The sequence below is a fragment of the Beta vulgaris genome, chromosome 8 (genome assembly GCF_026745355.1).
Source record: "Beta vulgaris subsp. vulgaris cultivar EL10 chromosome 8, EL10.2, whole genome shotgun sequence".
Lineage (NCBI taxonomy): Eukaryota > Viridiplantae > Streptophyta > Magnoliopsida > Caryophyllales > Amaranthaceae > Beta > Beta vulgaris.
Genome location: NC_079209.1, coordinates 19,543,972 through 19,561,253, shown reverse-complemented (window position 1 = coordinate 19,561,253; position 17,282 = coordinate 19,543,972).

Genomic DNA, 17,282 nt, shown 5'->3' with positions numbered 1-17,282 from the left:
CCAACAACAAATGCAAACCTAAGAATCCAAACAATAGTTACATTATACCTCATATAATCATGTTCAAAGAAAATTTGGGGTTAAACGACTCGATAAGTACGATTTGGGAGCGAAAAGGCGAAAATAGGCCTATATTGACCTTTTCGTTCCCGATATGCAACAGGGCTGTGTGCAGGGGCAGGGAGGGATGGGAGGTGGGGTAATGGGGGGAGGGGCAGGGAGGTGGGTGCAGGAAGGTGAGGCAGTGCGGGGAAGGGAGGGGAGGGGGCAGTAGGGGTGGGTAGTGGGGGGGGGGAGTGCAGTGGAGGGGTGCAGTGGGGAGGTGTGTGTAGGGGTTGTGTGTAGAGCAGGGAAGGGAGGGAAGGGGAGGGGAGGTATGTGTAGTAGAGTTGTGTGCAGGGGTAGGGATGGGAGGTGGGGAAGTGCATGGAGGGGTAGGGAGGTCGGTGTATGGAGGTGGGGCAGTGGGGGGAGGGAGGGTGCAGTGGGGGTGGGGCAGTGGGGGAAGGGGAGTGCAGCAGGGGAGGGGTGCAGTAGGGAGGTGTGCAGGGGCTGTGTGCAGGGCAGGGAGGGGAGGGGGCAGCAAGGCACTGTGGGAGGGGAGGGCAGCAAGCCAGTAGGGGAGGGGAGGGGGCAGCATGAGGGGGGTGCAGTGTAGTAGGGGAGGGGTGCAGTTCAGCAGGGGGTGGGGCTGTGTGGGAAGGGGTGCAGCAGGGGAGTGGAGGGGGCAGCAATGGAGGGGAGGGGTGCAGCAGAGGGTGGGGTAGTGGGGGGAGGAGTGTGCAGGGGAGGGGGTAGTCGGGGAGGGGGGGCAAAAATAGGCCCGAAATGCAACCAACAACAAATGCATGACTATAACTCTACACAATATAAGCATCTTCAGAGAAAATTTGGGGTTAAATGACTCGATAAGTACGATTTGGGAGCAAAAGGCGAAAATAGGCCCGAAATGCCATTTTCGTTCCCGAAATGCAACCAACAACAAATGGAAGCCTATAACTCTACACACTAGTTACATTATACCTCATATTAGCATGTTCATAGAAAATTTGGGGTTAAATGACTCGATAAGTACGATTTGGGAGCGAAAAGACCAAAATAAACCTTAAAATCTACACAATAGTTACAAATTGGAGAAATTACACAGACCTGAGTTTATGTCTCATGATTTATTGACCTTCCGCCGTTTCTTAGGATCCTACAGTACATGTATCCCTTCTGTGTGATCTACACGCATATAGTTCTCCGACATATTCACATCATCTTCCACACTAATTTCAGGATAGGTAAAAGGGGGGGGTCCTCAAATGCATCATATTCTTCCTCATTATCAACATCACCAATACCGAGGATACTCCTTTTACCAGGTACAACAATTGACCACTTATGATCAGCAGGATCAGTTACAAAAAATACTTGCTTGACTTGTGATGCAATTACAAATGGCTCCTCAGTTTCACGTAGAGACTAAGGTCAACAAGAGTGAAACCGCAAGGATCATCGTTTCTTACACAACGTCGATTATGTCAACCCACTTGCAACACAAGAGGCAAATATTAAAAGTACAGTAGTCCAGCTCCCATATTTCTTGTATTCCCCCATAATAGTTGCTTTCAGCATGTACAGGCGACTTATCTTTCGAGCTTGCATATTGTGTAGACGACGCCACAAGTGAAACACCACTATTTTGTTGCGATCTTGACTTCAGATCTTGATAACCCTCATAAGAGCGTACAGCTTCACGCGGACCAAATGCTAACCACTTGATTGTTTCAGAAACACTTTCATCCAAATCATTAGTACTCGTTTATGAAACCAATCAATGAAAGTCTTGTTATGCATTTGTGTCAATGCCCTCACTCCTTTTCCAGGATTGCTAACACCTAATTCCTCCATATGTTCATTTAAACAAATAAGTGAGCTTGTTTACGCTTTTCTACGGAAGGTGTGATCAATTTTGAACCAATTACCCTTGCCCTCAAGTCTGCCCTCGTGTCGGGATGTCGGAAGTCCAACAGGATCAACACTAGCAAAATACTCAGCCACAAAATTACTGATCTCTTCACCCACAATCCCTTGAATTATACTACCTTCTGGTTGTGCAGGATTCGAACTTTATCCTTAAAGTTCCCATATATCTCTCAAAAGGATAGCACCACCTCAAAAACACTGGACCACACAGCTTAATTTCTCGAACTAGATGGACAATGAGATGGACCATAATGTCAAAGAATGCGGGGGGGGGGAACATCTCAAATTTGCATAGAGTTTCAACTACTCTGGCTTTCTAGGAATCGAGGGTCGACTGTTCTAGGACTTTGCTGCAGATTGATGAAAAAATGAACACAGTTCTGTAATGGTGTGCCTCACATGCTTTGGAAGTATCCCACGAATTGCAATCGGTAAGAATACTTGCATCATGACATGACAATCGTGCGATTTCATACTCGATAACTTCAACTCACCATTTAAGGTAACAAAGCGCTTCATATTCGATGAGTAGCCAGTAGGGACCTTAATGCCATACAATGACTCGCAAAAAATCCGTTTCTCTGCACGCGACATCGTGTAGCAAGCTGGTGGCAAATAATTCTTCTCCGAATCCTCCACCTTTTTACTTTTCTGAGTTTCATCATCAACCCTTTTCCTCCTTTTTCTTCTTCCTTCCGTCCCTTTTCTGAGCCCACAACTCTGGTCGAATCCCCTCTTTTTCCAAGTAAAGTCGTGACGCCTTAACATCTTTTGTCTTGCCCGGAATATTCATAAGTGTCGCGATAATAGCTTCACAAACATTCTTCTCTATGTGCATGACATCCAAACAATGTCTGACCTTTAGATCTTTCCAATATGGGAGTTTCCAAAAAATGGACTGTTTTTTCCATAATCCTGTAGGTCATCAACCTCACTAGCAGGTTTACCAAAGACTGTTTCAATGCCCTTCACCTGATTATAAACTTCAGTACCAGTTAATGGTCTATGAGCAACTTCTTCTTCAACCGTCCCATCGAATGCCTTCTTCTTAAACCGATAGGGATGGTCGCGGCTGAGGAGCCTTCGTGTGCGCATATACACATGTTTGCAGCCCTTAAGGTGTGTAGATTTCATGTCATCTAAACAAATCGGGCAAGGTTGTTTTCCTTTAGTCTTATACCCAGATAAGTTCCCATAAGCTGGATAATCGTTCATAGTACAAAAAAGCATGGCACGCAGAGTGAACATCTCATTAGCATACGCATCAAATACTAACACTCCTTCGTTCCACATCTTCTGTAAATCTTCAACAAGCGGCTGAAGGTATACATCTATGTCATTTCCAGGTTGTTTGGGCCCCGATATAAGAAGCGACAACATCATGTACTTGCGTTTCATGCACAACCAAGGAGGCAAGTTTATAAACCACTAAAACTACTAGTCATGTACTATGCTACGAACTGAGATTGCCAAAAGGGTTCATGCCATCCGTACATAATCCAAGCCTCAGATTCCTATATATCCTCATTACCAAATGCCTTATGCACCCTGTTGATAGTTTTGCACTCAGGCGAATCAGCCGGATGCTTGAGCAGACCGTCTTTCTTCCTACGATTTGCATGCCACCTCAAATTCTTCGCATCTCCTTTAATTGAGAACATGCGCTTAAATCTAGCTATGATGGGTAGATACCACAACACCTTAGTTGGTGGTCCTTCACTACCTCCAGCTCCTTCACGCTTGTACCTCGACAATCCACAACGTGGACACTCATGTAAATGCTCATACTCATTACGTATAAGCACACAATCGTAGTAGACAAGCATGTATCCGCTCGTACTCTAAGCCGAAAGGACACATCAGCTTCTTCGCATAATAGTACGACTTTGGCAGTTCATTTCCATCAGGGAGCATATTAGCTAAAACTTCCAACAACGATGTCAAACTAGAGTCCGTCCAACTAGCGTTCGACTTAATGTTGAACAGTGTTACCACCGCGGAAAGTTTGGTGTACTTGGTACAACCTGGATACAACGGCTTTTCAGCAGCATGGGACATAGACTCAAAAATACGAGGTCGTCTACACCATTGATTTTCAACCTCTTGTATCATCTCGTCTACCCGAGCCCTATCGTCATCTCCAAACTCATCATCCAAATTCTCATCCCCTAATCTCACTAGTGAATATATACCAACTTTTCAATTCTAAGGAAAATCCGGCAGCATTTCCTTACAGTTCTCCGAGTACACAATTTAGATAATTGCTTATCTACATATGTACCCAGAGAACAATGTAGAGAAACGAGAAGCCAAGAATTTCCTCAGAATTGAAAAGAAGACATACATTCACCACCTAAGTGAGATTAAACGTCCAAGAGCAGTCCCAAACCGGGGACTATTCAAGACTTGAACGGGTATCTAGGCATATGATGATGATTCAAGCAACTTGTAGATTTCATAGCTAAATTACATTGTGTTTTCATACAATCTCATATTAAGAAATATACATATACATTATAAAAAATAGATGTATACATCAATAAATTATTATAACTTAATCAATTTGAAGCACATGACAACTTAGTCTCATTAACAAATTAAATCAAACAAAAAAGACATCAAAATTAAACTAGTTATCTCTTAACACCAACGACGAGCAATGAAGAGAGAAGAGATAGTTGGAACTTTATTTGCCTTCCTCAGCCTCTTCTTCCTACAATTAACAAAACCCACATTGGACATTAATCATTTAATTCAATTAATAAAAACAAAAGTAACTTAAAAACAAAATTAATTCATACTTAATCTTATTGTCGCTTGTGGGTGGTGGCGTTGCGTAGTGAAGGAGAAGCTCCACACCCTAAACCACTCAAATGGTGGAGAAGATAAGACAAGAGAAGGGTAGTGGTGATGGTGGTGCGCAAGGTGGTGGTGGAGCAGTGGTGGGGCAGCAGTGGTGCGCAAACCTCCCGAATTGCAGTAGTGGTGGGCAGCAGTGGGTGGGGCAGTGGCACTCGAATTAAAGTGGTGGGCAGCAGTGGTGCTGGAGCATTGTGGTGGTGGAGCAAGTGGTGGTGCACTCGAATTAGGGATTTTATCGCAATGTGGTGCGTAAAATTTTTCTAAGGGAGGGAAAGGAAGAATTGTGCTTGAATTGGTACCTTACATGCGCGCATTATTCAATAATAATAAAAAAAAAGATAACGAAGGGTCGCGCTTGTCAACAAAAAGCAGCCCTTCATAACAGAAGGGCTGCGTTTTTTTGACAAGCGCAACCCTTCACTTAAAAGTGTTGCGCTTGTCAAACAAACGCATCCCTTCTTACTGTAAGAAGGGCTGCGTTTTTTTTTGACAAGTGCAGCCCTTCACAAAAAAGGGATGCCCTTGAATAAAAAACACAGCCCTTCTTATTGTAAGAAGGCCTGCATTTTTTTATTACAAGCGCAACCCTTTTTCAAAAGGGCTACACTTTTCTTCAAAAACGCAGCCCTACATGTAAGAAGTGCTGCGTTTATTTTAAAACCGCAGCCCTACAAGAAAGAAGGGCTGCGTTTTGAAGAATACGCAGCCCTTCCTTTTTTTCCCCTAGTGCTTTCTTCTGACCCTGGAAACCATAATGATTACACTTTGAAGACAAAGCTCTTCCAACATCATACTCAACAACCCCACTCCATTCCAACAAATAGATGAGTATGGTCTACATAAAAATCACAGAAACAATAAACATCATATCTCAACTCATCGTCCACAATATATGGAACCGACAACATGAACCGTTCTGCATCTCTGACTTCTAGGATTATTTCTTTGTTAATTGTTAACACTATTGAACTTAACCAAAGACAATTTAAAACAGGTTTTATAACAAAGTGTCAACCAAATGATCAGATTTTATAACCAAGACTCATATAAAAGATGAACAAATAAACCCATAGAGAAATATACAATTAACATCAATTCTAATTGTACAAGTGTGGAGAATAATTGTGTTAACCTTGAGTAGGTTAACCCTGGCATACAATATATATAGTGTTTACTATACAGGCCTATGACTAGTAACCGATTATTCTAATCTTTACGGGGTGATAAAACGGATATATTGGTACGATGTCTAGTAAACAAGTCGGTAGAGAGACCCTTAGTAATAATATCTGCAACTTGAGACTGAGTAGGAACATGTCAAACAATAAGACCTCCCTTGGCAACCATTTCTCGAACAAAGTGATAAGTAACATCAATATGTTTGCTACGATCATGATGAACTGGATTAGCCGTGAGATACGTAGCAGAGACATTATCACAATAGACAATCACAGGACGACGAAGAAAATGGCCAATATCAGCAAGAAGTTGCTTGAGCCAAATGGTTTCTGCAGCTGTGTAGGCAACAACCCCGTATTCAGCTTCAGTGGAGGATTTGGAGACAATAGGTTGGTTTTTTCGAACACCAGGAAATAAGATTCTTCCCAAGAAAAATAGCATAGCCAGTAGTAGAACATCGCGTGTCAGGGCATCTTGCCCAATCTGCATCAGAGTAGGCAATAACAACAGTAGGAGAACTGCTGCTATATAAGAAGCGACCAAAATCCAATGTGCCCTATAGATATCTGAAAATTCTTTTCACAGCATGAAGGTGAGTAGTACGAGGAGCATGCATAAACTGAGACACCATATTAACAGCATAAGCAATATCTGGATGAGTCATAGTTAAGTATTGCAATGCACCAACCATACTACGATAATCTATGGGATCAGCAAGAAGTTCTCCATCAAGTAGAGACAATGTTATTCTAGAAACAACAAGTGTGGTAATTGGTTTAATAATACGAAGATGAAATTTATGAAGTAAATCGGAAACATACTTATGTTGAGACAAAAATAAACCAGAGGGAGTACGCACAACCTGAACACTTAAGAAGTAATGAAGATCCCCTAAATCCTTCATAGCAAACTGAGGAAAGGACAGAAATGAATTTTGTGATTACAAGAGGAGGACTACTACCGGTAAGGACAATGTCATCAACATATAACAGAAGAATAATGAGATGACCACGATATTTGAGAGTGAACATAGAAGTGTCACAACTGCTGCACTTGAAACAAATAGCTAAGAGGAAGTTACTGAACCTAGAGAACCAAGCTCGAGGAGCTTGTTTTAAACCATAAATGGACTTACGGAGACGACAAATATGAGTAGGTTTAGATGGATGAATAAAATCCGAAGGTTGACGCATATAAACCTCTTCATGAAGAAAACCATGAAGAAAAGCATTGTTGACATCTAATTGACGAATAGACCATTTAAGGGAAACAACAATGGTGAGAACCAAGCAAACAATAGTAGATTTAACAACAGGACTAAAGGTTTCAAAGTAATCAATACTTGCCTGCTGGCGATTTCCAAAAACGACAAGTCTGGCTTTGAACCGCTCCACGGAACCATCAGAATTATATTTAATATGATAAATCCACTTACAACCAAGTAAATTATTATCATAGTTGCGAGGTACCAACTCCCATGTGTCATTATTAATTAAAGCCTTATATTCGTCAAGCATGGCTTGACGCCAAAATGAGTCTTTAGAAGTTTGTTTAAAGTTAGTGGGTTCAGACTCGACAACGTCAATTTTTTAATTCATGAACACTTTAGGCTTAGTGACTCCGTCTTTTAAGCGAGTCACCATGGGGTGATGATTAAGGACTACCATAGGAGACCGAGGGACACATGACTAGGGGGAGGTGGGAGCAATGGGGCAAGGTGAGTGTAACAGCCCGATTACCGAGTGGCTAGCTAAACACACTTAAGATTCACTAATCACAATCGATGCTTAATAAGCCTCAGATTAAATATTTACTCGCAACGGAAACATAACCTATAAAACGATCCTGGAACTATGGGCTATTGGCCCACAAAACAAAATCCTATATATAAGACTCCAATTACATAGTCATTCAATCTCAAATTCCATGGTGTTGAACCCTAGTTTTGATTATGACAAAGAAACAAAGGAACAAACTAAGTAGTGAACTAATGAATTATTTAAGTGTATGGTGTCTAAGGTATCAATGCAAGGAACTGGGAGAATACAAAGTCAATGAAGAAGTCAAGAGAGGATTTCAAAGGCTAAGTAAAGAAGTTTCTATGTTGATACTGGAGCAAGCATTGGATCAAGAATAATAGAAGCTAGGCGTTTTATTTTCTAGTTCCAATGTAAAGGAACAAAGAAAGAATGGTAAGGAACTGTGGCAGAATATTTGAGAATGAAGCGTTTGTTCTCTGTAAGGAACAAACTCAGTGGCACTTAGTAAATATGTTAAAGGAACTGAACTAATATAAGGAACTAGACTTAGGCGTGTAAACGTTAAAAGTAATGGAGTAAGTCATGCCTAGATTATAGGAAATTAGTTATTTCTAATTTCAAATGATAAAATCAGTTTTAAAAAAAAAATCTGTTTTGGAAAAGATTTATTTTTCGGAAAATAAGAAAATAATATCCGGTTGTTAGAAAAGATTTATTTCAAATATTATTTTCTTAAAGATTAGAAATTCAGATTTAAAGATAAAAAGAGTTTATAAAAACTGATTTTCGGATAATGTTAAGGAACTCCTATTATTTAGGAGTAATGGCTGCATTTTATCCACGTTCATTTATAGTTCATGGATCATGGGACATGATGTAAAACGTGTTCCTTAGGGGAAGGAACATCATGGGTAAATGGATTAAAACGTGTACTCAACATTAATCCCACGTTCTTCATGATTACACTATAAATATAGAAGTCTAGATAAGTTCCAAATGTGTCTGACTAAGTAATTAAGTGAGTTTAACTTATTAAGTGTCAGTGCCTTCATTCTCTCATAATAGCCATTTGTTCTTTGCCTTCTTACTCTAATTCCACTAAGCTTATTTCGATCAATTGTATTTTGGTTTTTGGGGAAGGGAACTTTGAGTGAAGTTCTGTAAGAGAAAGGCTTTGAGTGAAGCTTGTATGTGTGAGAAAACTTCGAGTGAAGTTGAGAGGAACTGCTGTTAAGGGAACAGTGGTTCAGGAACTTGAGTTTAGGAACTCAAGGTAGGGCTCGAGTTAGAATTAGGTTGTAACAGAGTTGTTTGGCCTAATTAGTGAAAGTGTTGAGTTTAAAATCCCTAGTGGTCGAGGTTGTTTCTTCTTGTTGGGCCCAAGAAGTTTTTCCTCGTAAAAATCCCTTGTGTTCCTTTAGCTTGTTTATTCGTTTAAGTTTTAATTTCCGCAAAAAGTTACGTTTATTTCTACACCTACAATTCACCCCCCTCTTGTAGTGTTCCTAGGGAAATAACAATTGGTATCAGAGCTAGAACTCACGTAAGATAGGAAACCCTATTGAGGAAAAGATCCAAGGAACAATGAATACCACCGAGAAACTTGAAGAAGGTTATTCCACTCAAAGGCCTCCTATGTTCAATGGGAAGTACTACAACTATTGGAAGAACCGCATGGAGATATTCATCAAGGCTGAAAACTATCAGGTATGGAGAGTCATTGAAGTTGGTGATTTCGAAGTCACAACTACAAATGACAAAAATGAGGTAACTCTTAAACCCCTCTCTGATTATGATAAATCTGATTTTGAAAAAATGGAAGTAAATGCCATGGCTATTAAACTTATTGCATTGTGGACTTGGACCCCATGAACATAATAGGATCATGGGATGCAAATCCGCAAAGCAAATATGGGATTTACTAGAAGTAACCCACGAAGGAACTAATGAAGTTAAAAGATCGAAAATTGATTTACTTATGAATCAATATGAACTGTTCTGCATGAAATCCAAAGAAAGCATCCGAGACATGTTTACTCGTTTTACTAACATTATAAATGAGTTGGCTTCTCTTGGAAAGTTTATTTCATCTGAGGAACAGGTTCGAAAGTTCTTAGGAGTCTTCCTAAGGACAGATGGATGGCTAAAGTCACGCTCTTCAAGAAACAAAAGACTTCACTAAGTTCAACTTAGAACAGCTGGCAGGGTCACTTATGACTCATGAGCTTCACCTTGATACTGAATATGGTGAAAGCTCCAAATCAAAATCAATTGCTCTCAAAGCAGATGATGAAGATGATTCGGACTCTGAAGAAGAAGAAGCAGCCCTCATGGTTCGAAAATTTCGAAAGATGTACAGGAACATGAAGAATGGAAACTTCAAAGGTAAAACTAAGAAATTTTCTAACAAAGCTGCTTGTCATAAATGTGGAAGTACAGATCACTTCATCAAAGAATGTCCTCTTTGGGAAAACGACAAAACCAAAGAAAGGAACAAGGAACGCTTTGCTGAAAGGAACAAAGAATCAAAACACCTTTCTCTAAGGCAAATGTGCGCAAAGCTATGATAGCTGCTTGGGGAGATTCAGAGACGGAAGAGAAGAGGAACAACCAACTGAAGAAACAGCAAACCTTTGCCTATGGCAAACATCGACGAAAAAGAAGATGAAGAAAAATTGAGGTAAGTCAACATGGACTTGAGTCAGAACTAGATGGTAAAACTAGGACTGAAATATATGATCTTCTTTATGATGCAATTCTTGAATGTAGAGATGAACGTGAAAAACGTGAACAAACGGAACAAGCCTTAAAGGTTTGCAAGGAACACATAGAATGGCTTAAGAAAATGAGAACTGATGTCGAAACTAGATTTTTGATTTGTTTGATAAAAACTTAAAAATCAAAGAATGTTATGAGAGTTTGAAAAATGAAAATTATCTAATTAATTTAGAGATTTCACACTTGAAGGAATTTGTCCCTGTTCTGAGTTCCTTTGATATAAGATCAACCCCTTTGAAAGGATACAGATCTGAGATTGAAAAAATAATAAAGAGAAAAATTTTTAAAGGAACAGATCTGTAATCTTAAAAAGGAACTGGTTGTCGCAAGGAACAGAGGCAAAATCATGAAAGTTCCTAAGTGGATTGAGAAACCACAGACCAAAAGGAAGGAAGGTCTTGGTTTTGAAAACTACAAGAAAAGGAACAAGACAAAGAAATATGTTGATCTACCTAGTGATAAGTTCTGTATGTATTACATAATAATCAATGTCAATAAAATCTGAGATGATTGGGAAAAAGTGACAATAAGTAAGAAAAAATGGGTTGTCAAAACAAATCCTAGTCAAGAACAGGAACCCACGAAAGATGGGGTTCCTTCAACTAACAACTAGTTGATTTTTGCAGGTTGGAGTGAGGGGGAACAACACTTGGTATCTCGATAGTGGTTGTTCCAAGCACATGACAGGAGACAAAACGAAGTTTCTCTCACTCACAACCTATGAAGGTGGCAGTGTAACATTTGGTGATAATAAGAAAGGTAACATTGTTGCTATGGGTAAGGTCGGTAAGTCACCATTACACTCCATTGAAAATGTATTTTTAGTTGAAGGTCTAAAACATAATCTATTAAGCATTTCTCAATTCTGTGACAAAGGAAATACTGTAAAATTTGATAAAGAAAAATGCTTAATCATCAACATTAAAACTAAGAAGGTTATTTGGAAGGAACAAGGAAAGGGAACACATACATTGTGGATCTAGACCTTGTTCCTCAAATCAATTTAACTTGTCTTAGTGTTATTGAAGATGATTCACTTCTATGGCACAAGCGTCTAGGACATGCTAGCTTTTCATTACTTGAGAAACTTAGATCAAAAGACCTTGTTTTAGGATTACCATCTATAAAATTTCATATTGATCAAGTTTGTGATGCATGTGCACGAGGTAAACAAGTAAGATCCTCTTTCAAATCTAAAACGATTGTAAGCACCACTAAACCATTAGAGTTAATTCATATGGACTTATGTGGACCCATGAGAATTCAAAGCAGAAGTGGAAAGAGATATGTACTTGTGATTGTAGATGACTACTCTAGGTACACTTGGGTTATTTTTTTCTCTAGTAAAGATGAAACTTATGATGAGTTCCTTGTCTTTGCTAAAAGAGTTCAAAACCTAAGTGGACATAAAATAATGCACATTAGATCAGATCATGGCAAGGAATTCGAAAATTATAAATTTGATGACCTAAGCAGAGATAATGGCCTAGATCATAATTTTTCTGCCCCTAGAACACCACAACAAAATGGTGTTGTAGAAAGGAAAAATAGAACTTTGGAGGAAATGTCTAGAACCATGTTAATTGCTAGTGAACTTCCAAGGAACTTTTGGGCTGAAGCTGTTAATACTGCTTGTCACATAATTAATCGTGCCATGATGAGACCTATCATTAATAAAACTCCTTATGAACTTTACTTTGGAAAGAAACCAAAATCACCTATTTAGAACATTTGGATGCAAATGTTATGTGCATAATAATGGAAAAGATAATCTTGGAAAATTTGATGCAAGGAGTGATGAAGCAACATTTTTAGGATACTCCTCACATAGTAAAGCTTATAGAGTATATAACAAGAAACTATGTGTGTTGAAGAAAGATTCATGTAATCTTTGATGAATCTGACAAACATAATCCAAGCATACAGGTTGATGACTATGAGATAGGGTTAGCGCAACCTAGTCAAGGAACACAGATTCACAAGAAGAAGAAGAAGTGAAAGAGGAAAGGAACGAGGAATTCGAAAATAATGAGATCAATGATTCCTGTTCCTCAAGGAGGAGAAGATCTCCTGTTCCTCTAAATGAAGGAACTGAGTCCACCGAGGCTAACAGAGGAACAACTGAGCAGAGTTCCTCATCCACTCAAGGAACTCATGAGGAACAACATGTTCCTATAAGAGAGTTTCAACCAAAACCTTGGAGATTACAAAAGTCACATCCTGTGGAACTCATAATCAGCGACATATCCAAAGGTACGCAAACTAGATCTCAGTTAAGGAACTTTTGTGCATTTCATGCGTTCCTATCAATGATGGAACCAAGAAATCATGAAGAAGCCTTAACTGACTCTGATTGGATTATTGCAATGCAAGCTGAATTAAATGAGTTTGAAAGAAACAAGGTATGGCATCTAGTTCCTTCATCTAAACAACAAAAAGTAATTGGCTTAAAATGGGTGTTTAGAAACAAACTAGATGAATATGGAACCATTGTAAGAAACAAAGCTAGACTTGTAGTAAAAGGTTATAACCAACAAGAAGGAATTGATTATGAAGAAACCTTTGCTCCTGTAGCTAGATTAGAAGCCATTAGAATCTTAATTGCATTTGCTGCTTACATGGGATTTAAATTATATCAAATGGATGTTAAGTGTGCATTTTTAAATGGCTATCTAAACGAAGATGTATATGTTGAACAACCCCCTGGTTTCGAAAATAACAATCTCCCAAATCATGTCTACAAGCTTGATAAAGCTCTTTATGGGTTAAAACAAGCACCTAGATCATGGTATGAGAGATTATCTAAGTTCCTTTTAGAAAATAACTTTAAAAGAGGAAAGGTTGATAAAACCTTGTTCCTAAAATCTAAAGGAACTGATATTTTGCTTGTTCAAATATATGTTGATGACATCATATTCGGAGCTACTAATGAAACATTGTGCAAAGAATTCTCAATCTCATGAGCAATGAATTTGAAATGAGTATGATGGGAGTTAAATTTCTTTCTTGGACTACAAATCAAACAAACTGAAAAAGGTATAATTGTTCACCAACAAAAATACATAAAGGAACTATTAAAGAAATATGGCCTCGAAAATTCAAAGAAAATCACACTCCTATGGGAACTTCAACTAGATTGATGAAGACTCCATAGGAACAATGTTGATCAAACAAAATTAGAGGAATGATTGGTTCACTTTTATCTAACTGCTAGTCGTCCAGACATAGCTTTCAGTGTTGGTTTGTGTGCTAGATTTCAAGCAAATCCAAAGGAGTCTCACCTCACTGCTGTGAAGAGAATTCTTAGATACCTTAAAGGAACAGATGATCTTGGACTCTACTATCCAAGAAGTGATACATTCGAACTAAAAGGATATGCAGATGCAGATTATGCTGGAGATCTTGTTAATAGGAAAAGCACCTCAGGTATGGCACAATTCCTTGGTCATAGTTTAGTTTCTTGGAGTACCAAGAAACAAAACACAGTTGCTTTATCCACTGCTGAAGCAGAATATGTAGCTGCTGCTGCATGTTGCTCTCAAATGCTTTGGATAAAACAACAACTTAGTGACTATGGAATAAACTTTGAATGTGTTCCTATTTATTGTGACAATACAAGTGCTATAGTATATCTAAAGATCCAGTGCATCATTCTAGAGTAAAGCATATACATATTAGACATCACTTTTTAAGAGAAAATGTCGAAAAAGGTTTGATCAAACTTGAGTTTTGTCAAACTGATTATCAGATTGCTGATATCCTAACTAAGCCTTTGCAAAGAGATAGATATGAAAATTAAGGCTTGAGTTAGGCTTAATAAAAATTAAGTGATTGTTCCTATGTCAATTCCCCCATGTTTGAATCAATTTGAGTGACTTTGTGTGCTAAAAATAATTGTGTTTAATTGCCTAAGACCATTGCAAATTGGAATGTTGAAAACATAACATGAAGTCAAAGAAACTAAACAACTCACAAATGTCACATAATACTCCCCTTACTGTTCCTAAGGTCAAGAAACATGCATAGTATGAAGGATATTGAATGTAGCATTAGTTGTTCCTATAGCACAAGTTCCTTAGCATTTATTTTCTTTCAAAAATTAAAATTCATAAAAATCCGAAAAATCCGATAAAATCCAAAAATAAGGGGAACCAGTTTAATTAAATCTTGGTTCTTATTATCTTTTCGTTTTCTTCTTTAATTTTTATTTTATTTTCTTTGCTTTATTTCTTTCCCGCGTGTCATAATTACTATTACATGCAAAACTTCCTTCTTCAATTCATCTAAGAAACCGTGTTCCTCTCAAACGTTCATCTTCACCAAATCCGAAACCTCATCACACCCTTTGATACTCCATAAAAACCTCCAAACCTTCATAAATCATGGCAAAAACTTCAAGAAACTCACCTTTTCCAACACCAAAAACAACCGACACTTCAAAAATGGAAATTTCTTCATCTCCAACTAAAACCCTTGAAACCGACATAATTCAAGAAAACCCCATAGAGGAACAGCAATTAGAATCTCCTAGAAGGAGCATGAGAAGAAGAAAATTGATTGGGGAAGAAGAAGAAGAAACTGCACCTGTTCCTTCCAAAGGAACTGTTTCTTCGTCTTCCAAGAAAAGGGTCGAACGAAGTGAATCTAGGTATGTCTTGGGCTTTTGCGTCGATTTAGAATGGGCAAATAAAATTGAATTTCTAGAATTAACCCATTCTAAAGGAACAAGGCATGGAATTCTTGTTTGAATTCGCCTTTAATAATGCTCTTGTTCCTCTAGCTATGGACGAGTTTTGTGCAAATTTTGTTAATACTAATGGAACTTGCACAACTGAAGTTAGAGGCAAGAAAATAAGGTTTAATCAAGCAACTTTAAGCAAAGTATGGGAAGTTCCTTGCAAAGGAACTGATTTGTATTTTAAAAGGAAAGGAACTGTTTCCTTTCCGAATTTTCCTCAAGACAAAATCTTAGAATATTTTGGAGGAACAGCTGGCCAAAACAAATTAACCATAACCTACTCTCTCCCCTTCACAAAGTATTGTTTAACTTGGTTTGGAGAGCACTCATTCCTCGAACTGAAAAGAGGAATGAAGTGGGTCTCTTGGATATGTGTTACATGTTTTGCTTAGACCAACATACAAATCAATTCCCTTCCCTCTTCATTCAACATTTAACTCACTGTATTGAAAACATTGTGTGATTGGTACGGTGCCTAATAACTTCTTTACTTCATCACTTTGAAGTAAGACTTTCGGTTGGACCACATAGGCATCAAACAAGGGAACATCTTGAATGAGAAGACCCTAAATGGACTTGGCTTGTCTGTCCAAGAAGGTGTTCTCATTCAAGGAAAATGGTTCCAGTTCCTCAGGAAAAAGAAAACTGCCTAACTAGATTAGAAGAGACAATGATGTAATTTGGATAATCCTGTTCCTGTTCCTAACCGAGGAACAATAACCTAAGAGGCGCAAACACATTGCCACTAAGCCTAAACCCTCTGTTCCTTTGAGAGTGAGAAAGAGCACTCGTCGAAAAATTGCTCCTGTTCCTGTTCCTTCCAATGAGGACTCTCCTTTAGTCCTTTCGGATAATGAGGAACAGGTACCCTCACTCTCAAGGAACACTACCTCCACCATCTCCCAAACTCTCTGTTCCTTCACAAAAATACCCTCCATTTCACCTTCGTCCTTCTCTGTTCCTTCAAGTTTTGAGCAGTTGAAGGATGAAATAAAAGGACCAAATCCTTTTGCTTCCACCTCCACAACTCTTCCACCCACACCACCATTTCTTCCTCCCATTTATCACCCTTCACCTTCTGTTTCCATTCCTGGAACAGATGAGCCTTCCACTCAAACCTCCCAGTTCCTTCACACATCCCCCATCTGCCTCTAGTTCCAAGGTAAGGAACAGGAAAATCCGGATGACACTAACTGGGTTAATGAAGTCTGCCTTCCTGCACAACATATGATAAAATTTTACAATCATCTTCATTGGACTTTGGATGCCAAAACTGATACTATGATAAGTCTTATGAAGAAATTGAGTGATACCGTGGTTCGCAGCAAAAGAAGATGGACACTATGGCTCGTACTTGGAGGAGCTGAAGGAACAGGTTGAACTACATCATGGGGTGGTGATGAAAAAGTTGGAGGATGTGGTTGAAGAAGAAGTTGTAGAGGAACACCATTCCCCTTCCCTTTCTTAGTTTCTTTTATTGTTTTGTTGTTCCTGTTTCTTTCATAAGGAACACAACTTTTGTTTCTTCTTTTTCTTTTCTTTCTTTGTTTTGTTATGGAACAAGTGCTATATAACAATGACTTTTGCTATATTGTCTATGTTTCTAAATGCTTTGCATAATTTCTTCCTTGGAATGGCTAGTATTATGTGATTGATGTTTGAGCAAGTTTACTCTTTGATTTTCTAACTTAACCACTAATGGTGCTTGCATATTGGTCTTAAGGTGTTAAATCAATTCATCAATTCATGCAGGGTCTATTCTTTTTGAGGATGACAAAGGGGGAAAAGGATTTAAGGAACAAACTGTACTGTACATAAAAAAAAAATTGAAAAAAAATAAAAAATTAAAAATTAAGGTAAATGAAAAATCAAAAATAGGTTAAGGTAAATGAAAAATCAAAAACTTCAGTTACTCATATAATTGTGTTTTTTTTCATTTTCTTCTTTATGTTTTTATTTTCATTCACTTATATTATTTGTTATTTTCCTTAGTT